Genomic DNA, 26,148 nt, shown 5'->3' on the forward strand with positions numbered 1-26,148 from the left:
GGGCCATCTCTTCACATGCCTTCAGTGAAATAGCTGCTGAAATGTGTTTGTTATTCTGGCTCTTTTTCTTGAATACTTTCTTTTGCATTCCTACCAGTGGACATTGAGATGGATGCGGATGAGGTGGCATGGTTATCGCAGGGGAATGGTACAGAATGCTGTCATGAATGACATATGCAAAGCATGGCTTGGACAGAGCCACTGACCCAGGTGTTGCCAGTGACAATAGGCTTGGCCGACCATTTCTAATGCTCATGGATCACGTCTTTGTCTCATACAGTGCTCTGTTTTCATGTGCTCAGTTAGCAGCTGTTCATGCTGGTCATGTGTTGTATTTTCCTCTGTGCTTGGTCTCTATGTGGTATTCCGGCACTCTGCTCCCCTATAGATTGACTTGCATGTTGAGTTTCATTCCCTTTTCCAGGGCTCAGCTCGAGGCCTCTTGTCAAGTCACCTTCAGCTCACATGGTTTAAATTGGGTTATCACACCTTGTATCAACAGAAAAGTGCTGACACTGGACATTCTTACACATGTAATGGTCTTTTTTTTTTTTTTTTTTTTTTTTCGTAGTGTTGAACTGTGGCCATCATGAACCCAGCAGTTTAGGAACATTGGAAGGAGCAATTGCGCCTCCAAGAGCAGCAACAAAAGCTACAGCAGGAACAACAAACAAAATGTGGAATGGCTCCATACTCACACTGTGCTGACTGCAGCCCAGGTGCTAATTGACAAGACTTCCCCCAGCCCTGCCACCCTCACACCATTTGTCAGCTTTGATGAGCCAACAGAAATGTGTAAATTACCTGTTACAGTTTAACCAGCACCACATGTGTCCCGGGTACTCATATGCAGCATGGATTGCCAACCACCCAGGTCTCTCACATAAGTGTTGGTTTGAGTGTCCCCAACGTGCTACACTGTATGCAGACTCACTCACTAGGGATGTGATCGTCCGGTTAACATCTGACCAAGAGATCCAAACTAGGCCCCTTTTTTAGCCAAAGTTGCTAAGATTGCTGAGTGACATAAACTTAAGGCAGTGGCAAGGGATGTACTTTCCAACAATTGGCATGTGTCAAAGATAGACATGCATGGTAAATAGCCCTCTGGGACCTCAGGCAGCCTTGCCTTCCATAGAGTCACTGTGTTTGTTGATGCTGTGAATTATTTCTGTGGAGTGACATCGCAGCAATACCATGTATCAGGATTAGTGGGTACACATAAATCAAATAATTGTAGTCCCCTCTCACAATATTTTCCAGATTCTCAGCATCACTGCCCTTCCGCACCTGTTTCTGCTCAATGGGCATGCAGGCAGTCCTGTCCCAATTTTAATTTGGCGTATATTCAATGGGACTGACTGCACATAGATGCTATGTGTGGTGTATGTTGCAAACAGGCCATTTTCCAATAGTTTGTGACAGTAGGTGAGCCACAGGTCCTCATTAAACTTTGATACGTACTGGTTCATAGGCTGCCCTGCACTGCAACACACACAATGTCACATTGTGTCTTATAGTAAACAGTGTATTTGTTTAAGGGGACGATTCTCCGTTTCTGCACATTATAAGAATTTGGAATGGCAGCTAATGATGTTAATGGCTAATTCACCATTGGTGCAGAATATTTTTGGGTCAGACACTATTCTGTTTTCAGCTTTCAGATAGTTGATAATGTATATTTAGTGTCTCAGTAATCCCCTTCCAAGATTTGGACTCCTTATTATAATCATACAACCAGTTATTTGAGAATACATTGGGGTTGGGAGCAAATTTCGAGCACACATCTCCCTTATGCTGTCTGAAATATCTAACTTTTGTCACTCCCACCCCATTTCCTTTGTCATACATGGCAATGTCACGGCTGAGGTGTTGCATTGGTAGGACCTCGGCATTGTCTCTCCTATTTCGTCAAGTCAGTGGGCCATCTCTTTGGTGCTTGTTCAGAAGCATGAGAGCACCCTTGTGCCTTTGTGTTGATTTTAAACAGATGATCAACGTGCAATGTGTCGCAGGCTATTTTCAATTCCAACATCAGAGAGGTTGTGATGAAGTTATTAGGGAGCCATTACTTTTCATGAATCAACTAGTGCATCACTTACCAGTACCTGCTGCTGGGTGCAATTTCTTGGCCAGCCGGCGTGGCCGAGCGGTTCTAGGCACTTCAGACTGGAACCGCGCGACCGCTGCGGTCACAGGTTCAAATCCTGCCTCAGGCATGGATGTGTGTGATGTCCTTAGGTTAGTTAGGTTTAAGTAGTTCTAAGTTCTAGTGGACTGATGACCTCAGATGTTAAGTCCCATAGTGCTCAGAGCCATTTGAACCATTTTTTTGCAATTTCTTGAAGTTTCTTGGTGCCTGACACCCCTATGTGTTTTTTCACTTTAATTGCTTGTCTGAGCCTGGAATTCATCAACAATATTTGGAACAGTTGGTTCAGGACATTCCTTGTTGTGTAAACTACCTCAGTGACATCTGGATCATGAGAGGAGTATTTAGAGAATCTGCAGATGGTTTTCCAATGTCTTCTTGATAATGGCCTTCAATGCGAATTGGAAAAATGTAGGATTTTTCCCCAAAGGTCCATTTTAGAGGTCGTGTGCTCAGCAAAGATGGCCTCATCTCTACAGAGAGCACGTCAAAGCCATTGTCAACTTGCCAGTGCCCAAGAATCTGAGAAAGCTTTAGTCCTTTTTGAGCAAGATTTTGTATTATGCTAAGTTCATTCCCCAAGCCATGAACATCTGCCTTCCTCTTAACTAGCTTCACCTAAGGGGTGTCAAATTTGTCTGGCCTGCCAACTGTCAATGGGCTTTTCCACACATCAGTGTTTGTGCTCTGCTCTCTGTTTGGCTTCTTTTACACTGGGTAATACTTTAACCCTGGCCTGTGATGAATTCCAGTATGGCATTGTTGTGGTCATGTCGTATCAGAACCCGGATGGCATTGAGCAGCCCACTGCTAACACGTCAAGGTGCTTTTCATTGCACAACATAATTATTCACAGGTGAGAAAGAAGGCACTGGCTGTTATTTTCATATTTAAAAAGTGTCATGTTTTCTTGTATGGGACAATGTTCCTACGCATCACCAACCCCAAGTTGCTGGTTTCATTATTTGGCCCTCATTCCAAGCTGCCAGGCAGGGTTGCCCACAGATTACAGTGGTAGGTGCTCTTCCTCAGTAATTATTGTTCTGACATTTGATACCAGTTCACCTCCCAGACACAAATGTAGATACTCTATTGTGATTGCCAGCAAAACTGGATCCAGAGTTTCACTGACAGGAGGCTCTCGTTTTCACCTTGGACAATGCTTTGCAACAGACATTGCTGGATTTTCATTTGATGGCACAGGAGATCGTGACTGCCATGGCCACACCTGCTTTTCCAGAAAACCATTTCAGCAGTCTACATGGACTGGCCAGAGTGCACTTTTTCAGAAAAGACTTGGTGTGGTGGCATTTTTTCCCCTTTGTTATCAACTCAGCATTGAGGAGCAAATCTATCAAGTGGTCATCCCTCTGGTGTTGCATACTCCAGCTGCTGGATGGGTCACACTGAGATATGACTCATATGAAGGTTTTTGCATGCTGTCTCATCTACTGGCCAATAGTCAATCGTGATATTGAACATCTTGTGTGGGCTTGTGCAGCGTATGCACAAAATCAGGTTGTGCCACCGCATCAGTTTCCCCCATGAGATGCTTGTACCTAATAATGTTCAGCAATTTATGTTGCTGGAGCTTGAAGATTTTTATATTTGCTATGGTATGTGGTATCAGCACGTCTACCCTCCGTTTCATCTGTCATCTAACTCAGAGGTGGAGGGCTGTGTGTGTACACACAAGACCTGAGTCACAAAGTCCACGTCTTCCTCATTCTGATATGATGTGCTGTCAAGTTTTCTTGCTACATGCTGAGCAAGACTGATTAATGGGTGTAGTCCAGTGGAACATTTGCATGGGTGCCAGCTATCTGGCTTGTTGCACCCTGAGTCGCACATCCCAGATTGTCGCAGTACATCATGTTTTCCTCACAGTGCTTCCATTGTTCCAGATGGCAGTAGGGTTGACTGCCAGATGCAGTGGGGGACCACAAAACCAAGTAGCTGTTTGTGATGCATGTCAGTCAGGATCCTTTATTCCAATCAGTTGTGGCTACAATCTGTTGGTCCTTCGACATCACTGTCTGACAGCCAGCTGGGTGATGGGGTCAGTTGTGCCTTTGTTCCAGAAGAGACTCCCACTGCTACCCCATCTGCACTCTCTGCTGTTCTATCTTTGACCACGATATAAGGCTACTGAGGGGCTAGTTCCTGTGCCTAACACTGTGGAGCCCATGGAATTTGAACCAGTACCCTCTTTGCCCTGCTAAACAGCTATGGAGTTTTCACCCTGCTCACGACAGTAGACCAACCATAACCCCATCTACTGCAGTCTTCTGCCCTTCTGATGGAGTAGGTGATGTTGGTGTTGTTTCCTTCAGTGTCGATCTGCTGCCAAGAAATCACCTTCCCTCTCTTGTATTGCAACAGAGGTACAGCACAAACCAGGCCATTTTCGGCCTGACATGGCCTGTTCATGGGGTGGGGAATTCGTATCCCTTCCAGCAGACATTGATATGGATGCAGAGGGCTGGCGTGGTTAACACAGCAGAATAGTACAGAACAGTGCCACAGGGAAAGTGGGTGAATTGTGACAAGGGCAGAGGCACTGACCCAGGTTGCCTGAAGACCAAGTGTTTGCCCCACGTGGTGCTCTGTTTTCATGTTCTCAGTTATCAGTCACTTGCAATGGTCTCGTGCTGTGCTTTCCTCGGTATTTGATCTCTACACAGTGTTTAGACACTGCTCCCTCAGAGATCAACATGCACATTGAGTTATGTGCCCTCTTCTGAATTTAGCTCCCAGGTTGTTGTCAGGCCACCATCGTTTCATACATTTGAGCCAATAGAGATGGTTCATGGCATTGTCACACCTCGTATGGATACCAAATTTTCCATAAGTGGCTCTGCCTTTCAGTAGGTTTTCAGTATCTGAAATAGCTTCTGCTCAACGTATTGAGGTCTTTAGCTCACAATGTTTCTGTGACAGGTGTTGGTGGCTGGTAATGAACAGATACTGGTCTGTGGGGGTGGGTTTCTGGTATGGACTATGGCTGAGATACCCAGTTGTTTTTAAATGGATGAGAATGCGAAGAAATAGCAAGGCATCATCTGTCTCTATCTCCTTTGTGAACTTAATGCTGTCATGGATGATGTTGGTAACAAGAAAGATCAGTCAGTTCTTAAGGAAGCATGAAACTGATTTAGTTTTTAGGCATCCAGAAAAAGTTTGACAACACAAGAAGCCTGTGAAAGATGATGTGGGGGTCAGAACACAAGAATACACAAATTTCTGTGTGGTGTGGATAGTTTTATGTCAGACAGACTGTGCAAGCTATTGAACAGTGCTGTTTAGAACATGAGAGGTGTTTCTACCTACAGTGTTCTGAAAAATCAGTGATAGCAGAACATCCTCTGGCACGAGGATCCTGAATTGCATTCACTGAGACATTTATTTTTAAACTGATAAATGGTTACGAAAGAACCATCAAGATATAAATTTCTGATAACACTCTCAATGAAGATGGTGGCCTGCATTAAGCACTGCTTGGGACCTGGCCATTGGAAATTTGAAGTGGATGTGGTGGGTGTGCAGTGAAAACATTACCATATATGGTACTGGAGTGGTACCAGTTACGTCACAGATGGTAGTGTGGCATCAGCAATCATTTGATACTCACCATTTGACAGTGGCTGAAAGGCACTCAGCAGAAAGCTCATGCTTTTTTAATCAATTGAAGCTGCTGGATGCTCAAGAACATTTCATCAGCATATATCACATGAAACATTCCATTCATCATAGGATCTGTCAACAATCAGTCTAGCAAACCCAGAAATAGTGGATCTGATATTAATGTCAGTTCTTTTCCATTATTTTTTACAAGTCACGTTCTTTCCAGCCCTTCTATCACTCCCAAGGCTGAAACATCATCAGGGCCATCATCAACCAAACTAGCAAAACCAAAAACTTGATTTGAAACTAACACCTTTTTATTTTTTTTTTATTTTTTAGTGTCACCTACTTCACAACCCAAACAGTGCTTGAGGTATCTTATTTCCATGCCGTTTATTCCTAGCTAGTAAGCCCTTTGTGTACTAAGTATTGTTATAGGTCTGCAAGTGTTTCAAAGTTCTGTGCACACAGCAGCAGGATGATACCAAAAGGGTGGCAAGATAGGCCCCGTCAAGGACACAAACACAGAGGGGGCACAAACACTGGTAAAAAAAGGCAAGAAAGAAAGATAGTTTAAGCATTAACCAAGAGAGATGCGTGAGTTCCCAAACACATGGTGTAGTTATCTTCTGCTGAGGAAAAGAAGCTTTTCCCTTGGGCTGCAACTGAACATAAATGCTGTTTTCACAGTGTCATTTCTAAAAAGTTATTTTATCCAAGCAGCATCATAAAGAAATGACTACTGCTGAACTAATCTATTGTTACCACAGTTTAGCTTATGTGGCAACAGTGTGCCTACTTTCCACAGAAGCCACCTACATAAGACACTCATGTACAACAATGGAGTACCTGCTGCTACTTCAATAGTGTATTGTAGGCTCTCAAAGATTGGTGAGCAGGGGCTGAAGCAAATATGCTATTTGACTGCTGGCTTCCAATTTTTGCCTTGTTTGATGACTGAGGACTCTAGCCAAATGAGACAATTAACGAATCAAGCAAAAAAGGCAAGTAAATTTACTTGCATCTCCACCCAGCACATTTGCTGCTCCCAAGTATTAATAAAATTGGACTGTACAAACCAGTCACTGCAAGGAAAGATTGCTGTTCTTGATGTAGCTCTGAGTTTGCTACCCGATTTAGAAAATAATGTTAAACAGACATGTGAAGATGAAGTGCATGAATACCCTGAAAAAACTTTGTTATTCTATGTCCATCCAAAGCAGCTTTGCAGTTAAAGGGAGACAATTAAGGAATCAAGCAAAAAAGGTAAGTAACACATGGTGTAGTTATCTTCTGCTGAGGAAAAGAAGCTTTTCCCTTGAAGATGAAGAGGGTGACTGTAAAGATAACTGAATGCGAGACATACAAGATCTGTGCAGAGAAACTGTTTTGAATTAAAGTACTTGGCAGTATACAATGCAATAATAAGAGAAATGGAAAACAGATCTCCCATATACAGTATCGTACCTCTCCATCTCACACAAATAACCTGTAAGGAAATGCCTTAACTGAAAAATCTGTATCTTCTGTTGAAAAATTTCCTGCTAATTTTTATGCAAAATATATCATACATTGATATAGTGGACCTAGTTCGCAGAATCACTGCTTTTAAGATCCAGTTGAAAAAGCTTGTTCTTTTTCCAGTTATGGGTAAGAGATTCTTATTGGGTATTGGGTCACAATGGTTAGAGGCAGTGGCCGTGGCCGTGTGTGTGTGTGTGTGTGTGTGTGTGTGTGTGTTTCTATTTCCAAAGGATGACTCCTTTTGTCCAAAAGCTCAACATTTGGCACTCTTTTCATTGTGTCTATTTGCAATTCAATGCTTCTTCTGTATCACGAGTAGCAAGTTTCATAATATTTTTGAGGATATTTATGACAATATCATCAACAGCAGCAGTTTATTAGCATAGTTTCAGCAAATTAAAAACCTTCAAAACTAATTGGGTATGTCCGAGAGAAGCTGTGTTGTCAACAAAATATGAATGAGAGGAGAGGTGAGATTTTTCCCAGTTTTCTCCCTGATAAAAAAATTCTCGGGTTTCTCCCGGATTTCCCAGTTGTCTCTGAGTGTATACAACATGGATAAACATGATGTAGTAGTGGGTTGAGTTTCTATTACCAGGTGTAACTTCAAACAGAAAGCAGAGTTATCATTCAGATGGAACAAGCAAATTCCAAAAAATTCCGTCATCTGGGGAAAAAATAGTAGTCAGGACCAGGTTGACCACCGGCTGAGACTAGTACCAATGACCCAAGGCCACCAAGTGGGGGACAGAGCGCAATCTATCTGAGATTGGCTAAGGACACATTGTGATGGCCCAGAGGCTCGGCACGAACGTTTCGGAAACTGCATGACGTGTCGAGTGTTCCTGGATTGCTCTGGTGAGTGTCTTCAACACATGGCGAAACCAAGGTGAAACCATGTCCAGACGTTGCGGGTTGGGCAGCCACCCCTTATTACAGAAGTCAGACATCATAGGCGGTGCAGACTGGTAAAAGAAGACAGGCAGCGAACTGTGACAGAACTAACATCAGACTACTATGCTGGGCAGACTACAAGTGTATCTAAAGACACGGTGCACTGAACACTCCTAACAATGGGCCCTCACAGCTGAGGATCCTTGCACATGCCAATGTTAACACCACAACATTGGCAAATATGACTGAAATAGACACGTGACCATCAACACTGGACTTTGGCGCAGTCGCAGAGCATTACATGGTCTGATGAATCCTGATATTTTCTTCATCAGGATGATGGGAGGGTGTGAATCCATCATCTTCCAAGGGAACAGCTCCTCGACACCTGCACTGCAGGACGAAGACAAGCAGGTGGCAGCTCCATTATACACTGGAAAACATTCAGGTTGGTATCTATGGGTCCAGTAGAGCTCATGCAAGGCACCATGAAGGCCAAGGAGTACCATACACTGGTTGTAGACCACGTACACCCCTTCATGACAATGATGTTTCCCTACGGCAGTGGCATTTTTCAACAAGATAATGCAACATGTCACAAGGCTAGGAGTGTGATGGAGTGATTTGAGGAACACAGTGGCAAGTTCTAATTAATGTGCTAGCCGCCCAACTTGCCAGAACTGAACCCAATTGGACACATCTGTGATGTGACTGAACATATAGCATCAGAGCTCTTTGCACTCTTCCCAGAATTTGCGAGAATTAGGTGACCTGTATGTTCAGATGTGGTGCCAACTCCCTCTAGCCACCAACCTAGGACTCTGCTTCCATGCCACACTGCATTGCCACTGTTATCCCCTCCCAAGAAGTTGCAAGAATTAGGTGACCTGTGTGTGCAGGTATGTAGCAAACTCCCTCCAGTGACCAACCAAGGCCTCTGCTTCCATTCCACAACGTGTTCCCACTGTTATCCATGACACACCAGCTATTAGGTAGATGGTCATAGTGTTCTGGCAGATCAGTGTAACACCAATGTTGTCTAAGCATTACGAACAAATTCTGGGTGGACACAGGAAAAGTTATGAATGGAATTTTTCACCATACAAGAAATCTCTGAATCAAGGTGAGACCTTGCAGTCAGGAGTGATATTGTGGTGAGTGGTGTAATCAGGCAGAGGAGTGGTAAGTGTGATTAAGATATCATGTGACATCACTGGGGCACAAGGATGTTAAGTCAAAAAGTTGTATATTTTACTGTGAACTGCAAGTATTACCAGAATCAGACTGTTAGAAGAAATTTCAGTTGTGGAAATGGGTTTCCTAAAATGGAGTATGTAGAGATTTTGATGATAAATGTTCATGTATTTTGTTTTTTGTCAATGTCCCTTTCACTCCCCAATTTTTAAAGCTTATCAGTATGCCCAATGTATGGACTGAGGTGACTGTTTTAATAACTAGCAGATAAGGACAAACCATCACTGAGTTAATTTATTTTTCTTGTCTCACATGGTTTTTAGTGAGGCTGATGACCATTTAATGTCAGCCAGTTACAGAGTGTCACTGAACATGTTGCATGGCATCCCCAGAAATTGTTTCAAGTTTTTGTAGGAAACATGGCCTGCTGGAGTAAAGTAACTGCCTACACTGTTACAATAACTACTGCTTGCAAAATTTGAATTGGTGTGAAATAACTTAGATTTTTTACCACTCATGAAACTACGCTCAAACTAAGTGTGCCTTGCAGCAGAAGCAATACTGTGAATAGGCAAAAGAAGACAACATGAAGTTTATGGGAATCATTAACCTTACTGCTATGTTAAGTGCTGTAACTATCCTACTACCACAAGCACAGTGCAAAATATTACTTTTATTTGTGCTTTGTGCATGTTTAACTTAAAAAAAGAAAACAAAGCATATCACAAAATTAAGTTCATGCAGTAGCAGAATGACACAAAGTTATAAAATTTTACTTATCTCATCTGTTTATTCTCATCAACAATGTGTTCCAGTATCTGCTTGCTGCAGCTTGCAACACCCTGGGTTTTTGTGAATAGGACAAATGTGAGTATAAAAAAATAATGTACTCAAAATTTCCAATCATGATTTCATTTTAATGAATGTAATTTTTAACAATACCTTCAAAAGTGATCTAACTTGGACTAAAGAACCACTAACTAGTCAGATGCAGGACCCATATTATAAATAATATCTTAACAATGTTAATGTATAAATTAATTGTAGTACTGGGGATATTTATAATAATCAACTTATAGTGGAATATTATTAGTTCTCCAATGTTCAGTTGCAGTATTATGCTTCACAAAATACACCCATATGTTTGACATTAACATCACTTTTGGTAAGAGTGCATTTTCTATATGAAAATTAACATAAAATGTTCAGCAAAAATTAATTCAAATTGCATTTTAGTTAGTTAGTACATAGGAGCTCACTGAGTCAGTGTATGAACAAACTCTCATCAAGAAGCACAGGGCAGCAAATGCTTCTGAATATAATTATGAATTCTTTAAGAATAAAAACATTTTTTTTGGCTAAGATCCAGCAACTGTACGTTATTTAGTTACAGGATGTATGTATAGCCACCTCAGTTGCACAAAATTATTGTGGTTTTGACTGCACTATGGCAGTCTTCATCAGAATAAAAATTACATAGGATTGCATGTAATCACACCATGTGTGACTAGAGCACTTTTACTCAGATATTTTTCACACATGGTGTGATAACATGTAATCCTATGTAATTTTTATTCTGATGAAGACTACCTTAGTGCAGTCAAAACCATGGTCAATTTGACATTAATTTTGTGCAACCAAGGAGACTATAGATACGTCCTGTACCTATATTTAAGAATAGTCTCAAAAATAAAAGTCTTTTGCTTCAAATTTTGAAGTTTGCAGGAGAATCAGCTTTCTTCCATGTCAATTATATTTGGTTTGTGGGTCGCTCAACTGCGTGGTCATCAGCGCCCGTACTAAGTCCCAATTTTTACACAGTCCAATTTTTTTTACACAATCCAATCTAGCCACTATCACGAGTGATGATGATAATGATAAAACGATGAGGACAACATAAACACCCAGTCCCCGGGCAGAGAAAATCGCCAACCCAGCTGGGAATTGAACGTGGGATGCCGAGATCCAGAGGCAGCAACACTAGCCACTAGACCACGGTCTGCGGACACTGCCATGTCAAATTAGTGTCACAAAGAGAATATCTCCCTAGATAATGGTCTCTGGTTAAGAGTGGGAGTGGTGCATATTTTGCCGCAACCCTGGGAAGCCAGAAGGCAGCTTATCTAACCCTTGGGTACAAGCCCCACAGGAGTGCAAGACACATCAAGGTTAATGCACTCTCTGATATGTTAGCTCTGAAGCTTATACAACACCCGGACTTGTTCTGGAACATTAGCAGCTCCAGGAACTCCAAGGATATTTGCAAACACAACACGGATGTGAGTCAGCAGCTACAAGGTGTTACTTTCCTGTTGAATGTAACAGTTATTATATAATTATTTCATACGCAAGAGCTCACTGAACCAGTGTATGAACAAAATCTCATAAAAAAGTATGGGGAAGCAAAAGCTTCCAAATATAACTATGAATTGTTTAAGAATAGTCCTAAAAGTAAAAGTATTTTGCTTCAAATTTTGAAGTTTATAGAAGAATCAGCTTTCTGCCATGTCAAACGAGTGTCACAAAGAGAATATCTCCCTGGATAATGGTTTCTGGCTAAGAGTGGGAATGGTGCATATTCTGCCGCATCCCTGGGAAGCCAGAAGGCAGCTTACCTAACACTTGGGTACAAGTGGCCTATGACTGCCAGACCACAGCAAAATTAATCCATTCTAGGAAATGTTAGCTCTGAAGCCTATACAACACCAAGGCTTGTTCTGGAACGATCGTGGCTCCAGGAACTCCAAGGCTATTTGCAACCATACAAGGGATGTAGGTTGGCAGATGCAAGGTGTTACTTTCCTGTTAAACATAACAGTTTCACTTATCAGAAAACAGCTATACCGGTATATTCACCTGGCAGGAGCAAGCAAGGTTGCAGTGTAGTAGGGAGCTGAGTAACCAATGTAAGCATGCTTCTATGGATGTTTATAAGACAACCACCAAAGGGAGAAAGAGGTCAAGAATGAGTATCGAGATACACGAGCTGGAAGGGAGTTGGGTCAACATCTATATCTACATCTACATAGATACTTCACAAGCCACTGATATTGCATGGCGGAGGGTACCCTGTAACACTATTAGTCATTTCCTTGCCTGTTCCATTCAAAAACAGAGTGAAGGAAAATGACAGTCTACCTGCCTCTATATGAGCCCTACTTTCTCGTATCTTATCTTTGTGGTCCTCATGTGCAGTGCATGTTAGTGGCAGCAGAATCATTCTGCAGTCAGCTTCAAATTTCAGTTCTCTAAATTTCCTCCATAGCATTCCTCGAGAAGAACATCACCTTCCCTCCAGGGATTCCCATTTGAGTTCCCGAAGCAACTCTGTAACACTTGCACGTTGTCTGAATCTACTAGTAATAAATCTATCAGCAGCTGACTTGCTCCAATCTCTTCCTTTAATCTGACCTGTTGCTGATCCCAAACACTTAAGCAATACTCAATAATAGGTCACACTAGAATCCATACGTGGTCTCCCTTACAAATGATCCACACTTTCCTAAAATTCTCCCGATAAATCAAAGTTAACCGTTTGCCTTCCCTATCACAATCCTCACATACTCATTCCATTTCATATCGCTTCACAACATTATGCCCAGAGATTTAAATGTTGTGACTGTGTCAAGCAGGACACTACAAATGCTATATCTAAACATTATGGGTTTTTTCTTCTACTTATCTGTATTAACACATTTACATCTAGAGCTAGCTGCTGCAATAAAACTGGTTATGGTGAGATAAATGTACTAACTGATATTTTTGAACCTTATGAAATGAATGATTCCATATTGAAGCAAAAAAAATAAAATCCACTACTACATAACTATGCGAACATTTTTAAATGTCAACTTACATAAACACTTGATGTAATTACAATGATAATTATGAACTTCCCAAAAAAGAGAAACAATTATTTGTATTTTTTAAATGAAATGTATGTCCCACAAATGATTTTGCATTAATAGTTCAATATATGATACTAAGTTCTATGCTGTAAGTTGTTATAGGTAAATCTTTGTTTTTTGTTCGGTTGGTTGTATGAGTTTGAAGTGCAAGGATGGAGCACAAGTTATGTGTGTTATATTTATCTTTTTTGTGAAGTGAAATGATTCAAAATATACACATTATTCACAAGAAAGTCCACTAGGGTTCACATGATTTCATAGTAGCAACCCAATCATCCCCCAAACAATCATAAAGAGTATACAAAAAGCAAGAATGGATAACTAGCCTTCAACTTACAACAAAGAAGAGGAATAAAAGATGAGTATTAGTAATAAAACTGGTTATTTAAATTCGACCTTTGCTATCTCTCACTGCAATGTGTCACTATCTCAGTGTGGCAAGTCTGTGAAAATGTGACCAGCCACCTAAATTAGTAACTTACTTCAAAAATTAATAAATCAAATTTTGGCTACAGGAGGGTGGTGATGGTCAGAATATGGTGGCATTATTCGGGATTTTTTGAAAGTGAACTGTGAACACTGTGTTGGACTATTTTTCTTGTTGCAGATTAAAAAAAAAATTGTGAAAATTTTATGTGGAGAATCAGACAGATATGAACCACAGCTACAAAACAGCACCAACAGCAGCAAAAATGAGTTTGTAAACAAGAAGATGAAAAGGGTGAAAAATAAAAAGTGATGTGAGTAATTAACAATGTCGACCTGAAACATCGAAGTACTGGAAATATTTTCTTTATTTTTTTCTTTTTGGTGAAGTGTTTCATTGTACAATTATTAACAATGACAGTCATTGAAGAATCTGGAACAGTGGGGATAATACAGACATGGGAGACTTAAGTAGTGTAGTGTAGTGAAACAAGAACAGGAAAACTTTTGTGATGAACTTGTAAAACAGCAAAAACAAATTGATGAATTAAAATGAGACGATGATAATGACATAAGTACCATGCTGTCATTGTTAATCAAAGTGAGCCATGATAATGGGAATTAGTTCATAGAAATTGGTCATCCAATAGGAGCATTATTTAATTGTATCGGTAAAAATACAGTTCAACTAAACAATATCAATCGAAAAATTGAGAGGTTAGAAGGCCGAGTAGAGACTGTGGAATCTAAAATGAAAGGAATTGAACTTAATTTAACACAGAAGTCAAAGATATCAAAGATGAGATCACTTAAGTTAGGAAAAAAAAGCTGCTTTTGAAAAAGAGCATGAGGAAATAAGTTCAGTGGACAAAACTGTAAATAGTTGAATTTTGAATTTGGAAACTAATGTTAACACCAAACTGGCACTTGCCAGGTGAAGACAGTACACAGCAAATTGAAAAAAAAAAGTGAAATTAAGTTACAACAAAACCAATACTCTAGAAAGTAGTGTTTCTGTTTTGTGTAAAAAAGCTGAAGAATTGTCTAATGATGTAGTTAATAGAAATTGATATTGGTACAATGTTCTGCAACATTCCAATGAAAAACTTTTCTGGTGAAGATCCTGCAGATTCTCTGCTGCTTTGCAGAGAGAATTTTGTGTCTAGTAAGACTGATATTATGAAAGTCAAGTTTTTTAAAGAAGTTTCTGGAGGTGAAGCATTAAGATGGGCTAATCAGTATATAAATGATGACACAACCTATGCAGATTTTGAGAAAGGAGTTTTAGATGAATTTTAGTCAGAAATTGAACAAACCAGAATAAAAATTGAATTGCTCAATGGACCAAATTATATGGCAGGACGTATTAGTATGAAACAGTTTTGCAAAACTCAACTAAAAAAATTAGCTCATCTGAGCAAACCTTTTGATGAACTAACCCAGACTGATGCTTTAAAAATGAGGTTATCAGCTGAGGTACAGTTGGATCTAATCTATGGGCCAAATGACACAACAGACAAGTTTTTGAAATATGTAGATAAATTAGATAGTGTTTTGGGAAACAAAAACAGGGAAATACAATTACAACAGACACACGCACATTTTGAAAGAGGTAGTAACTGAAATTTGCATAGTAATAATCACAACAGGAAGGAACATAATAATCACAATGGTAACAATTATCATCAGAAGGAATGTAATAGAGTAAATGGTAAAAATCTGTATTGTTGAGAGCAACATGGCAATAGTTAGAACAGAAATTGGAATATAGATGATAACAACAAAACAAGGAAACAGGGTGGTGTAGTAATTCAGAAGAAAAACATCCTAGTGAAGAAATCAGTAGTTATCTTAAAGATGTGTACTATCCTGTTAATATGATATCTGTTGAGGAAGAAGTTTGTTCACTAGGCAACGTAAAATATGAAAATAAGGTCAGTGAGCATACAGAAATTGGAAAGGAGGATACAGAAGAAATTGATTTATTAGAATTCTATAACTAGTTAGAGACTTGTCATTTGTTAAATGCTGAAGGTAGTGATTTTTGTAAGGATTCTGGAATTCAGAAACTAATACAGCAACCAGGGAAGAAAAAAGTGAATATTGTATTAATGAATAGCAAATTAAGTGATAATGGGTATTTTAACAGCAATGAAGTAGGGGATTGTGATGCTGGTAATTTGTGTGGTGACATTGAAGTTGTTTGTGGTATTATTGAATATAATCAATTGAAGGTAAGTGATGGTGAGTATAGTAATGAAGAAGAAAATTACATTGTTTGTTTTAAGGAAGAGTTGGAGGCATTAGGTATTAGTAAGGAAATGTGTAGTAGTGGCTATTATGCTGTAGAGGCACCCAAGGACACTGTTAAGGGATTAAGTGACGTTAATAACAGTATCACAGTCAAAAAAACTCTCGATTTTTTATTTATCTAATTACTAGTAAGGAGGCATGTACAGATGATCATATTAATTCAGTTACCAGGTATGACAGTGACAGCAAGCTGCTTAAAGTTATGAATTAGAATGAAATTTTTTTATATAATGTGTGGTTAAATGGTGATGCTATTGAGAAAGATGAAAGCTTTAGAATCTTGAAAAAAAAATCTATATTTAACTTTATATCCTGACTGGTGGTATAAAATTAAATATATTGTTGTAAAACAGCTTAAAGGCAAGTACTACAGTGCTGATCTAAGTGAAACAGGTAAGTGTATATGGACTGATAAAATTCTCAGTGACAGTGATAACAATGTCTGCTTTAATTTAATGAAAGTGTGCCAAGGCAATGAAAATGGTAAGAACAACAATGATTTTGGAGGTTTTAGTTTTGAAGAGATACAAGATGACCTGTCATGTGAGGATGTTCAGACTGATAAATGTAATAATGTTTGTTGACCATTAATTAAGGTCAGAATAGGATTATGGGAAGGCAGGTGTCTTGTTGACACAGGCAGCCAAATTTCAGGAGTGTTTCAATCCTTAAGTAAAAAAATAAGACATAACCAGGACTACATAACATAACCAAGACTACATAGAATTACCTGTGATTGGAGTATGAATTATAGGTGCAACTATGGAACATAGCAAAAATGGTTATTGTTATATTTTTGTTTTTGATGATGTTTTCTCCAAATATACAAAATTATATCTTGTCAAAAAAGCTACAAGTAAGAAGATTTTTGCTAAAAGCGAAAAAGATTACTTCAAAAATGCAGGAAAGCCTAAAGTAATCTTGTCAAACAATGGCTAACAGTTTGTATCAAAATGATGGAAGTCATTCATAGAAAAATCTGGTATTAGATGCATATTAATTTCAGTTTATAATCCTTCATCAAATCCAGCAGAGAGATAGAGGCATGAAATTAATCATCTATATTGCACATATTGTAGCCATAAACACCATACATGGTATAATACATCAGTGATTTTGAAGATGTAATGAATAGTTTGCAACACAGTTCCACAGGACTTTCACCTTTTCAAATTATGTTTCACAATAAACCAGCAGATCTTATCTCTGAATTACTAGATTATCCACCATGTACTGTCATATCTGCTCAAGAATGTGAAGCAGTTGTGAGAGAAACCACGAAAAAGCAGGGAGAGATATCAAAGACAAGACATGATAATAAGGTCAAAAATCACAGTTAAACATTAGAGACTATGTTACAGTTAAATCACATTAGAAATCTAAAATGTCAACATCTGAATCAAATAAGTTTTTCGATTCCTATATTGGTTGATTTGAGGTCACTGAGAAACCACGCCCCAATGCCTACTGGTTGATTTATCCTAAATCTAAAACACTTCTTGGGCTAAGAAATGTTATCTCACTGAAGCCACACAAACGAAAAAGTAAAGAAAACTAATGAGAAGGAATGAGATGTTGCACAAACAAAATATTTGCTACCACATGTAATGAACTATGTGGTTACAGTTTTTCATGTATTTTTGTGCAAACAATTTAAGTGTGGTAACTTATTATTTTTGCTTGCACTGTGTTGCTTTTCTACTGGTTCTAAGTAAATCATGATTTGTATTTTGTTATGTTCTTTCATAAGCAGTAATTAGCTTTTCTTTGCAGTGTTATTTGTCAATATTTAGAGTAATATTTTAACTAACTAACTGGCTAATATTTTTATAAATGTGACATGAAAACTAATGAATTCAAAATGTTTGTAACAATGAGAAACTAAAGGACAAAGTGAGTAATAAAACTGATAATCTTGCACATGGAATAGGTAGGGGGTCTGCTGACTTTGGTAGGCACACCACTTGGCTAGTGGTGCCTTTCCTAGCTACATGTATCCATTATTAATTTCTGGTTCACTCTACTCTAACTCTTTTATATCTGGCTTCTGTTTTCACTGTACTCTTCACGTTTTTTACTCTTTTCTGTCCAGACTCTGTCCTATTTTATGTCACCATAACTTCTGTGGATGAGGTGTTCCAACAGAACAGGTGCCATGTCATGAAAGGAAAAAAAAAAGTTCTCGCAAAGAGATACAAAAAATAAATTTTTGTTGTAGCTTATTTTTATATGCTGAGAGTTCAATGTTCTGTACGAAAGTTGAATTTGGAAGTAAGAGATCGTAAAACATTGTTACGAAAATGTTTCATTGGTGTTATGAGCAAAAGGGGTATGTTCTAACAAAGTACATTAATTTTGTTCTGTGATCTAAAGTATTTTGCTATCGTCTCTTTAAAGCACTTCAAACAACAATTTCAAATAGCTCTATATGGACTAAGATGTTTGCTTTTGGTTATAGGGCATTACCAATCAATGATATTTCACTTATTGAAGACAGAGTTATAAATGTTGGTATATAAAGGACTAAAAAGAAAATGTTTTTGTGTAGTGTTACTAACAGACATTCATTGATCACAGTATTTTTGGGTTACTCACAGTGCTCACTGACATTTTCATGAAATACAAGTTCTACTGCCATACCAGTACAATAAAATCACTGTTCTGTGTACCATCTTTTGCTTACCCTATATATGTTACACGATATTTGGTAATAATTTGAGAGCTGTAGAATAGGTAAAAGATCAGACTTTGAAACTGTTTTGAAAATTTGTGAGAAAAGAACTCTGTAAAGCAAAATTTTGCTCTTAACCTCCTTTGAATGATGTAAGGTCATCAAAATGTTGTATATCATGTAATGAAGAACTAATGAATACTGATTTGTTACACTCCAAAACTTGTTGGCATAACCAGTTTTATTGTATATCAAAATTTTTCTGGCATTTTATGCTATCAACATATTTGGGGTACAATTGTAATAAAACTGATTATTGAGAGATAAATGTACTAACCAATCTTGGGTCATATGAAATGAAATGAATGATTCCACATTGCAGTAAAAAAAAAAAAATCCACTGCTGCATAGCCATGTGAAAATGTTTGAATGTCATCTTACATAAACATGTAATGTAATTACAATGATGATTATGGACTTCTCAAAAAAGGTGAACAATTATTAGTATTTTGTTAATGAAATGTATGTCCCAAAGATGATTTTGTGTAAACAGAGCTATATATGATAGTAACTTCTTTGCTACATATTGTTAGAGGTAAATCTCGGTTTTTTGTTCAGCTGGTTGTACGAGTTTGAAGTGCGAGGATTGAGTACAAGTTGTGTGTGTTACATTGATTTGTACTGTGAAGTGAAATGACTGAAAATATATGCAGTATTCACCAGAAAGTCCTCCAGTGTTCACATGATTTTGTATCGTAATACCAACTGAATCATCCTCTAAGACAGTCATAAAAAGTATACCAAAAGTAAGAATGAATAACAAGTTTTCAACTTACTACAAACAAGAGGAATAAAATATGAGTCTTAATAATAAAGCTGATTATTTACATTCAATCTTTTCTATCTCTCGCAGCAATGTGTCACTATCTCAGTGTGGCAAGTGCAGTGAAAATGTGACCAGCTGCCAAAATTAGTAACTTACTTCAAAAAATAATAAATCAACTTTCAGCTACAAGAGGGTGGTGAGAGTCAGACTGCCATTCATCACACCAACCAGAAATTTTGTCTAAGTTATCTTGTATCCTCCTACAGTCACTCAACTTCAACACCTTACTGTACACCACAGCATCATCAGTAAACAACTCCAGAGTGCTGCCCACCCTGTCTGCCAAATCATTTACATATAAAGAGAACAACATCAGTCCTATCACACTTCCCTGGAGCACTCCTGATGATACCCTTGTGGCTGATGAACACTTTTCATTAGGACAACATCCTTGGCCAAAGACTTAAGTCTTCGAGCCACTCACATATCTGTGTACCTAGTCCATAAGCTCATACTTCTGTTAACAGTCTGCAGTGGGACACTGTGTCAAACACTTTTTGGAAATCTGGAGGCATGGAATCTGCCTGTTGCCCTTCATCCATAGTTTGCAGTATATCATGTGAGAAAAGGGCAAGCTGAGTTTCGCATGGGCGATGCTTTCTAAAACTGTGCTGATTTATGGACATCAGCTTTTCAGTCTCAAGGAAATTTATGATATTTGAACTCGGAATATGTTCAAGAATTCAGCAGCAAACCGGTGTTAGGAATATTGGTCTGTAATTTTGTAGGTCCATACTTTTACCCTTCTTTTTATACAGGAATCACCTTCACTTTTTTCCAGTTGTTTGGGACTTTGCACTGGGCAAGAGATTTGCAATAATTACAAGCTGAGTAAGGAGCCAATTCCATAGAGTACTCTTTGAATCACTGTGGGATTGCCAAAGAAACATTCCGTAGGCTACGAAATGTGCTTAAATACACAGACATGCCGCTCCATCTGAGAATAAGGGTTGTGCATTGCTATGTTATCCTCGTCCTACTCTATGGAGCAGAAACTTGGTCAATTAAAGCAGCTTGTAAAGAGATTAGAAGCAACAGAAATGTGGCTCTTGCGCTGATTACTAAAAATACCATGGATTGAGAAAGAGAGCAATGCTGAATTGCTGTGTAGAGCCGGGGTGGACAGATAACTAATGAGGGCAATTAAAAGAAGAAAGACATCGTACCTGGGGCACATTATGAGGGGGAAGAAATATGAACTTCTGCAATTAATTACAGAAGGCAGAATAGAAGGAAAGGACCCACGAGGTAGAAGGAAGCAATCATGGTCACAGGATATCAAGACAAGAACTGACATCAACAACTTTGAAGAGATGGTTCAAGAAGCAAAGGAACGCCACCTGTGAGCAACCGATGCACTACTGGTGTATGGCATCAAGAAAAAGAAGACTCTTTGTAAAACCAAATTGTGATCCCATGCAGACCTGATGGCTTATTTGTTTTCAACTCTCTCAGTTATGCTTATTACTACATCATCCATATGGGAGTCTGCATGATGGTCAAATGACAGTATGTTTTTACGATTCTCCCGCATGAAAAATTCCTTACTAGGCCCATGATTCTCCAGACCATGATTTACAATCTGCTTAAACTTTGCCCATAATTCCTCTATGTTGATGTTATTGGAACTAAGTGATGCCAGTCAGTGAGTCAATGAGTGTTAGGCTGGGGCTGAATGCCCAAGGGGGGATTGGAACATATGGAGCATGACAAGAGACATTAAGGCAGCGGAGGATATGCTGCACACAGGAAGGGCCTGGAAGTTCTACTTGGAGAGGTGGAAAACAGAGAGACGCTGTCTATATAACACAAGGTACAGTTCTCAAGGGAACACACAGTTAGTTTACAGTTGGGAGGTAGAACCTCTTTTTGGTAAAGGACTGAAGGATCTGTGCTTTTCTATTAATGTTGCCAGTTTCTAGGAAGTCCAAGAAGTTGCTAAGAGTATTACTGAGACTTAGTAAAGTTTTAGCAACTACTTGGGTTAAGATACAAACCCAAAAACTATTCGGCATTACTCTAATATTGCAACTTCAGATTTAATAAAAGAGCTTCATTCTCAATTTATACTGACGTGTCCTTATTAGAGTTAGTCTATCATTAAAGTGTTTTCAGGAATTTTGGTTATCACTGCATTCCAGAGTGTTTTGTCATATTTTTGTGGGAGATGTAATTGAACAGAAGAGATTTTAATTTAATTTGATTTATTGTTGTGCAGTTTTTAGTATTCATATTAATATAGTTCGCCAATCATCTGAAGATATGCTGGATCTTCAGGAAGTCAGTAGTCAGAAGGGCTTGATGTATCATAGTTAACAAATTATTCATCTCGCAGGGTCAACATTTTACAGTGAGAGTGGCAACTCACTAATTTACAGTTATCTGTGTCAGGAGGGTTAGTATTAAAAGACAACTGAGAGTGATTAACTTCATTTAGGTAGCTCAGTTAAGGGTTGGTTCATCACAAACTGAAAGTACAACGTAAGGCACTATCAGTATGAAAAAACACTCTCCATCAAAACTGCTTACAAACTAGAACCAACTATGTGAATGGTGCACATTCACGTTCCACATCCAGGCGAATCACTCGCATGTACGGATCATGGAATACGCATACCAAATAAAAAATAAACAAAGCTAACTTCATCAGCCATGTTCTTTGTATATATAGAAGCATGTCTGTAGTGGAATTAAGTCAGGTGATGCGGAGGGAATTAGATTAGGAAATGAGACACTTAAAGCAGTAAAGGAGTTTTGCTATTTGGGGAGCAAAATAACTGATGATGGTCAAAGTAGAGAAGATATAACATGTAGACTGGCAATGGCAAGGAAAGTATTTCTGAAGAAGAGAAATTTGTTAACATCTAGTATAGATTTAAGTGTCAGGAAGTCGTTTCTGAAAGTATTTGTATGGAGTGTAGCCATGTATGGAACTGAAACGTGGATGATAAATACTTTGGAAAAGAAGAGAATAGAAGCTTTCGAAATGTGGTGCTACAAAAGAATGCTGAAGATTAGATGGGCAGATCACATAACTAATGAGGGCTATTGAACAGAATTGGGGAGAAGAGGAGTTTGCAGCACAACTTGACTAGAAGAAGGGATCAGTTGGTAGGACATATTCTGAGGCATCAAGAGATCACCTATTTAGTATTGGAGGGCAGCGTGGAGGATAAAAATCATAGAGGGAGACCAAGAGATGAATACACTAAGCAGATTCAGAAGGATGTAGGTTGGAGTAGGTACTGGGAGATGAAGAAGCTTGCACAGGACAGAGTAGCATAGAGAGCTGCATCAAGCCAGTCTCAGGACTGAAGACCACAACAACAACAACAACAACAACATAGAAGCATTTCATATGAGTGGGTTTTCTATGAATAACAATGCTAAGGAAGATATTTCTCTGCAAGAGTCTACCGTTCATTCTATCAAATTTTAGTTACTTAAGAACACAGAAAAAAATTAAAGTAGGTCCAACAAAAGTTCATCTGCAGATCACTTTTACAAGAACACTGGATATCATGGTCTTATAGTTCAAGAACTAAAAACATATTTCATATACAAAGGCAATTAATGCTTAATGGTTCAAGTCTGACAAGTGCAAGACAGGTAGTGTGACAAAATGAATTAAAGATCTACTGTTTGTATATGAAGTTAATTTCATTACACATTAAATTCTTTACATCACTTTGATAGGTGGCCAAAATCTTTATAGTTGAATATCTCACTCCTTTCTGTGACATGCTGAGGCAATGCGATGGATAGCGTAAATCATTTTTCCTTTTAGTATTATATTTATGAGTGTTACACCTCAAAGATTACACTGTGTAGAGTACTGGTGGAGTAGCAGTTAATACCACTGATACACTGGTGCTGTGGAACAGTAGGATAATTAGTGAGTTAGGAATGGAGCTACAAGAAATCATATAATAATTTAATCTACAAGTGCCAAATCAGAAGGAGGTACTATATTCATGCCATAAAAGGGCTGAAGCCCAAACTAATATAGATATAACAATGCTTAATCAAACTTGTGCTACCAAGATAAGTAGATAGTCTACATACCTGTTGTCACAGGCATATGAATACAGACGTTCATTAGCTGAACATGTTAGTAGAGATTTTAGATTTCCTGATTCCAACTGAATGTTAGTTAAGTGGACTGGAAGAGCTGAAAGCAGAACTTTTTCTACTTGTACTGTGTAGAGAACTTTCAGATACAGAGGAAACAATATATTGTGGACAGTATTAAAAGGTGCAAAATGTCAAAGTTACTAGAAACATTACTGGCAGCTACAACAAACGAAGTGCAGAACAGACATCTGTGCAGATATTGTGAGACGTCTGTTGGGTCTATTAAGAGAGAACCATGCCTTACAATGCATAAAGAGACAAAAATGAAGCAAAAAGAGCTACTGTGTAGAACCAAGTCAGAGTAATGTATTAGGTACATTCGAAATGAACTACAAGTACCTGTATGGGATTTCCTACATAAAGTAAATAGTGAAAAGGCAAGCCACCAATAGTTCTTTCATTTTTAAACAAAATCAGCAATGAGATGACAGAAATGCAGCAAGACGCACCACAACTTTTACTAAAAACCTTACTGCCACAATAAAGTTCTTAGAATGAAGATTAGCATCAGAAACAATATAAATGCAAAAGGCACATTCCATATGGGTATATGATGTCTTCTGTACCAGAGTTAAGAAATACACTGTTAATAGTATTATCATCTATGCTGTAAACTTCATGATTGATAGGATACTGGTATATGATGCTATTTCAGCGATTACAAAATCAAGTCAAATTTACGAAGAACTTGGCAATATGAGCTCACTTCTCAGTATGACAATGCACCCCCCTTTGGCCTGGATGCATGCACTGATTCGATTGCAAAGGATGGCATAAAGCTGTTGTAGCTTCTCCCACGGCAAGCTGACTGACAACTGTTGTAACTAGTTCTTGATATTCTGAATATTGACATTTGGACAGAGTTGTAGCCTGAGCTGATTCCACACATGTTCTAACGGGGACAGATCTTGGGATCTTGCTGGCCATCAGAATACCTCAACATCATAGAGTCATGTGTCATATGAGGATGAGCACTGTCCTCTTGAAAAATGCCACCACAATACCATAGCATGAGAGGTAATACATGAGGACACGGGACAACTAAGACGTACTATTATGCTGTCAGAGTTTCCTCAATCACTACTGGCTGTGACGTTAAGTCAACCCAATGGTTCCCCACACCACGATGCCAGGAGTGACACCACTGTGCCTCTCAAAATCAATAGAAGAATGGGACTTCTACCCTGGTCACACCATACTCACTGACAGTGGTCTTCCCAGATAGTGCAGAACAGCGATTCATCGCTGAACACAATGCAAAGACATTCATCAGCAGACCATGCTTCCTGGTCATGTCACTACTCCAAATGCAACAATTTGTGTTGTGGCATTAACAGCAGCCTAAAAATGAAATGATAATTCTCTTGTACAGCTGCTGCTAGTCTCTGACCAAAGGTGCGCAATGACAGTTAATGTTGTAAGAGGTCGATTACTCATTCTTGGATGGCATGTGCAGATTAGAAAGGGTTACAATGTGCTTGTGGTGGTCAGATGTGGTTAACTTCAACCTTGATGACAAGTGTGCCTGCTACCACTTTTCCATGCAGTTCAACATCAGGCCACTATCAGATCTGAATGCACACAAATCTGGATATTGCTTGATTTGTCCAGTCAGCCAAGTGGAGATTCACAATGAAGGCCTTTCACAATCTATCAGGTAATGATAATGTCTCACATGAGTAGGGGGAATCTCCTTATAGTTTGCAGTGATCACCTAGCATCTGATGCTGTTCATGCCTTTTATGTACCTACAAGCTGTGGTAACAACATGGAACACAAACAACACTAACGCACTATGGTAACTGTGTGGTGAGATGTCAAGGTAACAGTGTATGTGATCTGTTTTGATAGTTGTAGGGGACATGGCATGTTTGAATCAAAGGCTAGGAATGCTCAACAGAAGGCAGTGATTACCTGTTGGCTGCTAACCCAGTACATGATAAATTAGACTCTGCTATTGATGGGAATAAGAAGCCAAATACAAACATGGTTTGCAGAAGGGAGCAGGTAACCTGGTGTATTACTGGCTTGGGGAAATCATTTCACGGCTGCAAAATCCATAACCTAAACCAATATAGCTAAAAATTAGGAGAAAGAGAAAACTGATACAAGAATGCATGTCTAATGCCTCCTCAATACTTAAATTATTCAAGATGCAAGCTTTGTAAATACACATGAACTTAGAAAATTAATAACTCTTTAAATGCTTTAAGCAATTCCAACAAACCATGTGTCTGAAGACAGTATTTGAGAAGTTGCATCAAAATAAAGGTTCAGATTTTTATACATATATTTTGAATTATAAGCCAGAATGTTTATTCTGAGGTATAAAAACTTAATTTCACAAAAAATAAATTGTAAATCGGTAAAAGTAGAGCTGTATGATAAGGTAGACTACATAGCTATCTACAAATACACAAAT

General features: G+C 38.7%; 1 protein-coding gene across 3 annotated transcripts in view; it reads right to left on the reverse strand.

Annotated features, from left to right (window-relative positions):
- LOC124790101 (uncharacterized protein C1683.06c-like) overlaps positions 1 to 26,148 on the reverse strand; it is a 75,169-nt gene that overhangs the window by 25,490 nt on the left and 23,531 nt on the right. The gene's annotated exons all lie outside the window — the stretch shown is intronic.

Source organism: Schistocerca piceifrons, chromosome 3 (assembly GCF_021461385.2).
Source record: "Schistocerca piceifrons isolate TAMUIC-IGC-003096 chromosome 3, iqSchPice1.1, whole genome shotgun sequence".
NCBI lineage: Eukaryota > Metazoa > Arthropoda > Insecta > Orthoptera > Acrididae > Schistocerca > Schistocerca piceifrons.